This window comes from Monodon monoceros, unplaced genomic scaffold (assembly GCF_005190385.1).
Source record: "Monodon monoceros isolate NGI ecotype Baffin Bay Population unplaced genomic scaffold, NGI_Narwhal_1 Super_Scaffold_21, whole genome shotgun sequence".
Classification (NCBI taxonomy): Eukaryota; Metazoa; Chordata; class Mammalia; order Artiodactyla; family Monodontidae; genus Monodon; species Monodon monoceros.
In genome coordinates, this window is record NW_021703778.1 from 48,923,210 (window position 1) to 48,930,348 (window position 7,139).

A 7,139-nucleotide genomic window follows, 5' to 3' on the forward strand; every position below is an offset into this window, starting at 1 on the left:
CCCCCCTCCTCCTCCTCCTCCTCCTCCTCCTCCTCCTCTGCCTCCTCAAGGAAGATAAGCCTGTGCATAAACACCCACGGAAATATCATCTTCCTACTTGCTCTCAGAATCTCCATTCCTTCTGCAGACACTTTTCAGGGAACAGAGACTGCTCTTAGCAGCAAAAAGTTTCCTGTCTCCAGTTCACCAAGCTTGCCTATGATGAATTTTACTGCTGTTGATTGGGGGCAGTGCTCATAGAAAACAGAGGATGTCAAGAGCAGGGGTGGACTAGGCCTCAGTCCTGCATGAGCCCCTCCCCCTGCCCCTGACTTTTCATGGTGAAAACATCACCAGCACACACAGTGGCAAAGAGATGAGTAAATACTCTCCCACTATTCAATTTTTTTAAGTATTTATTTGAGTGTGAAATGCACACCAAAAAATTACAACTATAAATGCACTGATTAAAATGTTTCAAATAAAGACATGAAAAATTAACAGTCCATTCAGTGACAATGAACAGTCAATGATGAACTTTGGGGTCTCTTTCTAAACAAGGTTGTGCCTCTAGGTAGCAGGGATATTCTGCTGTTCAAGGCACACACTTGTGGTGTGTGTGCGCGTATGTGTTTTCTCTCTATACACACACATTCAAGGAAGCCCAGGCTCCTTCTCACTGTGATGGGCCAGGAAGCCCCCAGCAACTGATCAGACACAGCCCTCAAGCTGAACCTCTACGCCCTCCCTACTCCTTACTGGGCCCTCCGGGGATACAGCTCAAAGCCGATGGATCCAAGCCAAGCCAGATGGTTCCTCGCTCAGGAACCACTTCAAACCTGCCACCAAACCCTCAGCCTGCATCACCTATCTCCAATCGTCCTGATGCTCTCAGTTCAAGGCCTCAGCATCTCACAATAACCTCTGGCCTCACCCCTTTCCACCCATCCTTCCTCTATCTGCCACCAATAAAAATATTGTAGCTATACCCTGGCCCCAGGTGCCAGCAGGTTGCTGAGTGCTACACACCTCTTATTTCACTGAGTCCAGCCTAACTCCAATTTACAGATGAGAAAACTGAGGCCTGAAGAGGAGACCATTTGGCTAGTCAGTGGCAACACCAGGGCATGAAGGTCTGTCTGATTTCAGAATGTGTAAAACACTCAGATGATGTTAGTGACCCCATCCAGACAGTCTCCTCTACCAAGCCTCGAAGGCCCTTTACAATCACATGCCCCCTTCCTCTGCAGCACCCCTACTCCCCAGCTCCTTCTGCCTTGCCATCTTCAAGGCCCATCTCAAACTCTAGCACACCCAGGGGCCTTCCTGGAGCCCCAAAAGGCAAGGGCTCTGTGGGTTATTGAGTCCCGTGTTCGAATCCAGCTTGGCTTAGGATGGGAATTGATATACCTTGGCCACTTCCCCTGTGCTGAAGGGCCTTACACACCTGAACTCGGCCTTTCACACTGGTCAGCAGGTGAGGCAGCCTCACCCCACCAGGAACGTGAAGACTCCCTCCAGGCACACTGAGTGCTTGTTCTCTCCTCTCCTGGCCCCAACACCCCTCGCCAACAAAGGCCTCTCCCTATGCCTTTCTCATCCTGAGCACTTCGGAAATGTGGGTGGTTGTTTAGCTGAGCTCTCTGTTCAAACTGCTATTCATCCAGTTGGTCTAGTGGCTTCCCACAGGTATGAAAAAAGATTCAGTGCACGTTCAAATAAATTAAGAAAAACATACTGGGAAGTGGGCTGCTTCAGCCCTAGGGCACCTGACTCATGCTGCATGATTCTCCCATGAAAGCAACTTCAATAGCTACCTTTCTCCAGACGCCCCCAGGAATGCAGTCTTTCAGAGCAAGTAAAAATCCCACCTGGACTTTTACTCTCTGGCGCTGGCCCTGTGTCTTGGGAGAGATGTTTGTCAGAGGCAAGCCTTCAGTCCACTCCAGTGAGGTTGAGGTTTGACTGACAAGCCTTATCAATGACACCCCCCCTACAACACACACACACACACACACACACACACACACACACACACACACACACACACAAGCTGAGACCTCTGCTGACAGGGGACTGGGAGGACAGCGTAATCGTCCATGTTTTGCGGAGCGGCACAGGGTGGGATACCTCACCCAAGACCACTGGGCCTAGGGGCCTCTGCCTGGCTCCCCCAGAGGCTGCCACAGCTTGCCTGGCATTGGCTCTGGCCGAGTGTGGTCAGGAGAAATGCAGTGAATGTATTTTGCTCCTTGTACACCATGAAATCATTTCCCTGGCCGGGTATGCTGCTGGAGCTGTGAGAGCCCCTCAAAGAACCTGATGGACAGTATTCCCAGGGCACCCTGGCCCCTCAGGGCTCTCCTGCCTTGCAGCCCAGGGGCGGGTCCCTGGGGGTCTTCTCAACAGAAGCCCAGCAGAATCCATCAGCCCGATAGCGTGAGCATGGGGGCTGCATCGGGCCTGCCTCTGGGGATAAATTAACCCTCCACGAAAAGGAATTTCCAAAGATCTCTTAAAGGTTCCCTTTTAAAACCTTTAAGCTGGGCCAGACCCCTGCACCCCAGGGAAAGGGCCCCCCAAGCTGGCCGGGGACAGGAGGAGGCTGCTCCAGCCTTTGGGGTTTTAATTCCTTCTCATCTCTTTGGGGAAACTGCCCCATCAGAAAAGTTCGGGCAGACTCCTCCTTACACGGAAAATGTTTGGGTTAGCTTTCTGGAAAACTGGGTGGGAGTGAAAAAAAAAAAAGGAAAATGCTTAGGGCAGGAGAGGGGAGGGGGCATCCAATGCTGGCTGGCAAGGGAGACCCCTTCCCCAACCCAGGACGGACACACACACACACACACACACACACACACACACACACACGAGACCCCGCCTCCATTGCAGGGAGGAAGGAAGCCCCGCCCCCACGCACCCGCCAACCACAAGGGCACATTTGGGCCTTGCAGAGGGGCCCTCGGGAAGTAAACAGGTCTGGGGCGTCTTCTGCACGCGCCAGAGACCAGCCTGGCCTCCGAGCTGCTGATGGAAGGCAGACTCGGGCAGGAGCTTCCAGATGTGAAATGCTAACAGGCTTTAATGGTTTGAACCCAACAGGAAATATTTTTCCAAAGCCAAAAGAATGTAATCTTTTCAGTACAATGCAAAATGCTTTTATGAAAAACGGCACACAGTTGAAATGATAATTCATTGCAGACAGTAAAGAAATTGAAATCCCCCAACGAACCCCGATTTTAAGAATTCACTTTAAGCATAAGTTGGTTGTGGTCACCCGAAAAACAAAAGCAGAGGTCTATCTTAAAGCATTCTTCCAGGGAAAATGCTGAAATCATTCAGGATCTTTGTACCAAATCTTGAGTTTCCAGGGTACAGAATTTTTTTATTTTTGCTTTTCTTTTTCACATAAGCTATCTGGTTGTTTTCTTCACAAAATAATTTGCTTCTAAAAGGAAATTATTAGAAGAAGGAATCCTTATTATAAAAGAAATATGCTGAGGGGGGTTAAGCGCCTAATTCTGAGCTTAGCAGAGAGCTTGGAGCCTAGTTTCTAACCGGAGAGAGGGCATCAGACAAGAAGTGTCTGAACCCAGGTGTTCTGCACACCCACGGTGGGAGGGTAGTGCCTAAAGGGAGAAGATTTCCAAATGCCACCTCAATGGCTCAGAATTCAGCACCAGGAATTCACCAGGGTCCCTGCTTTCCAGTGAGGCATGCACTTCAAAGCTGCCTGCTTTAAGAAAATTCAGTATTCACAAATGCAAACTTCATCCTGACCCTCCAAAGCATTCACCACAGGATGCCTTAAAACTGAGAACTACTCTTAAAGTATGATTACATTTAATTTTTTTTTTTTAAGAGGGCCAAAGAATCCTACGTTCCTGACTTCCCTTGTAGCATGCATTTTCACACATATATTCTGTGGAACACTAGCTTCACAAGATATGCTGTGCAAGGAGGTTTCTGAGGCCAGCAAGTTTGGAAAAGGGGACCTGCTGTGATGCTCAGAGCTCACTGCTGGGGGTTCTGTGTGCCTATCAGCAATCTGGACACTTAGAAACCCTGCAGCAATGAGATTTGATTAATCCAGCATTTATTTCCCAAACTTATTTAACTAGGGACCCCTGTCCCAGAACATTGATGGACAGATGACAAACAATATCTTAGAGAAGAGTGCTTTGGCATAATGTCAGGGCAAGAGGACCTATCACTATCAGACAGATAGCAAATATGCAAATACCTGGAGCTCAAGGACCACAGGCAAGGGGGCCGTGGTGTCAGCAGAACAATCCTCCACATAGAGGAGAAGAGAACAGAAGGTGAAGTAAATACACACTTGGATATTTTTGTTGGTTTTTGAAGAGCATCTGATTGCCAAAATATTCTTAGCAAAGAATTGAAAAAAAATGTTGGAAGACAGAATGTAGAAAATGTTAGAATTTCTGAGCAGATGAGCAAAGTTGTCAGGGAACGGAGGAAGCGCTGGGAGAGGTCTGCAGGTGGTGGCAGGGTAGGTTTCATTACTGGTAACTGACAGCGAGCCTGTTGCTCTGTTATCACAGATTTAGTACTGGCCAACTTGCAACTTGTCATTGCCTTGGCTGAGAATAAATCACTTGTCCCAAATCTAAGATGGTAAAATATGCAGATGACTTTGTGTGCCACCCACACAAAGATTTATGTAATCCTAATTGCTTTTAATATGAAGGTCCCATAATCTGAGCACTGGTGCATCTTACCCTTAGGCAAATGATACAAAGATTAAACTTTTTCCCCCTGAATCATTCAAAAGGATATGAAGTGGGTCTGAAACATGCTGTTCCTTTTGCATTCAAAGAGGTGTCACATTTGGGGACAAATGTGGAGCCCTATTTGGGGCAGACAGGAGGAAACAGCATCTCAAATGTCTGCTTCCTCATGAATGGTAACAGAAGAGGGGTCCTCATCTGATACAGCTGCAGGAAGCTCAGGCCCACCTTTTGCCCCTGAACTTGAACTCCTCCATCCCATGTGGTCATCATTATGGTGCCCTATTTGCCTAACCTTTACCAGAAGGAAGAGAGCTTTGGCACATACTCAGGAGAACATGGAGAGTCTGACTCTTTGTATCCTGAATTTAACTGACCAGGAACTTGTAAAAATATCAAATCCCAGTGTCAGTAACATCACCACAAGATGTGGTGGTCCTGAAGCTGGTGGGGAAGGGCGGGGGGGGGGGGGGGGGGGGGGCAGTTGGCCAGCAGGAAGCAGAGCCCTAAACCACAGAGCACACGAGAGGAAGACAAATAACTCCTCATCACCATAATGTTTTACCCATTAGTCACAGAATAACATTTCTCAGAACTTACCCAAAAACTGTGGTTGTTAATGGACTTTATAAACTTTCATCCAGAAATCACATCCCTATATGTCCATCTATTACACTGCTAACAATAATATTTCTGAAGAGGACAAAGTTAGGTCTCTATCTGGTATGCTCAGCCCTGTGCAAAGCAACAAGGAGAGCTGAAAGTAGACTAGTCCTCAGTCTCCATGACCCAATTCTAGATTAAGCTGGTGCCCCCTGTTTAAGCACTCAGCCTCACCACCCGGACTACCCCACATGGAGAATGAATGGAGAAGAATGGGATTACCTTAAACCTAGACAATGAGTCGCTTAGGGAAAGTGTAGTTACTTCCCAATGCCTGGAAATGTGTTGAGAAAGCTACATTTTATAAGGGCACTGGCCTCTTCTGTGTAAAACTGAAAAGTAGATGAAGAGGTACCTGCCGAATAGAAATATTTGCATCCACGTTAGTACCAGCCCAGTTTTAAATTGAAGACATATAAAAGAAAGTTAACATTCTGCCTTCTGTGGATAAACAAAGTTTCTCAAGTACTAGTTGGGAGAGAAAGCATTAGAAAAATAGCGATATGTTCTCACATTAAAATGTACCCTTTTATACCTTACATTTGTACAGTATTTTCCAGATAACAAAAGGGCTGTCACACTTCCTCGTTTGTTTGAAACTTACATCAACCCTTTGAAGTCAAGAAAGAACAAAGAACTGACCCCATTTTTCAGAAGTGGAAACATTCTCAAAATGGAAAGTTAGTAGTGGGGCTGAGATTCAAACCCAGATCTTGAGATTTCCAGAAGTACTTTCACCAATTTGTGTACTTACTAATTTATATTGTGTCAAGGACCACACATTGTGTACTAGCACCGAAAGGCAGCTAGTGCTCAGTATAGCACTGTTTAAAATACCCGCCTTTTTAAGGCTGAAAAATACTCCATTATATATATACACACACCCCATTTTGCTTATCCATTCATCTGTTGATGTTCACTTGGATTGCTTCCACCTTTTGGCTATTGTGAATAATGCTGCCATGAATATAGATCTAGGAATATCTCTTCTAGTCCCTGCTTTCACATCTTTTGGGGATATACCCAGAAGTGGAATTGCTGGATCATACAGTAGGTCTGTGCTTAATTTTTTGAAGAATTGCCATACCCCACAGTGGTTGTACCATTTTACACCAGCAATGCACAAAGATTCCAATTTCTCCACATTCTCACCCAACACTTGTCATTTTCTGCTTTTTCTGATAACAGCCATCCAAATGGATGTGAAGTGGTATCTCACTGTGGTTTTGATTTGTATTTCCCTAATGGTTAGTGACGTTGAGCATCTTTTCACGTGCTGACTGGCCATTTGTGTGTCTTTGGAAAATGTCTATTAACTCTCTTGCCCACATATTAATAACTTTTAACAACTACTTTAAAAGCTTGTAAGAATTAGAATGACATGAATTCACAAAGAGATAAGTGGCAAGGCTGATGTGGTCTAAATGGGCTACCTACACAGGCTTCATCACAGCACCTGCATCACAGGGCAATGATGCCACCTCTGCCCACTGTCCATCTGAGCCACACTCCCAAGAAAGAGGCAGAAGCTGGGAGGTGGCAGCAGTGAAAAGAGGACAGACTGAGTGTGCATTGTCACTTGTACTTTAAGGCTTGGGGGAAAAAAAACTACTTTTAAAAATATATATATATTTAAATATAACAATAGTAGTAATAGTAAAATATAATAATAGTAGTAATAGTACTGTAGTAGTGGTGATGGTAGTAGTAGTAGTAGTAGTAGTAGTAGTAGTAGTAGTAGTAGTAGTA

At 45.9% G+C, this 7,139-nt stretch overlaps 1 protein-coding gene across 6 annotated transcripts in view; it reads right to left on the minus strand.

The window, feature by feature from the left end:
• FAM169B (family with sequence similarity 169 member B) overlaps positions 1–7,139 on the minus strand; it is a 98,010-nt gene that overhangs the window by 78,688 nt on the left and 12,183 nt on the right. The window contains exon 1 of one of the 6 annotated variants that reach the window (XM_029236673.1): positions 5,613–5,674. The exons of the other annotated variants lie outside the window; for them this stretch is intronic. The gene's annotated coding sequence lies outside the window, so the exon portion shown is untranslated. Of the gene's footprint in view, positions 1–5,612; positions 5,675–7,139 lie in introns of those variants that run through there. 6 annotated transcript variants of the gene reach the window in all.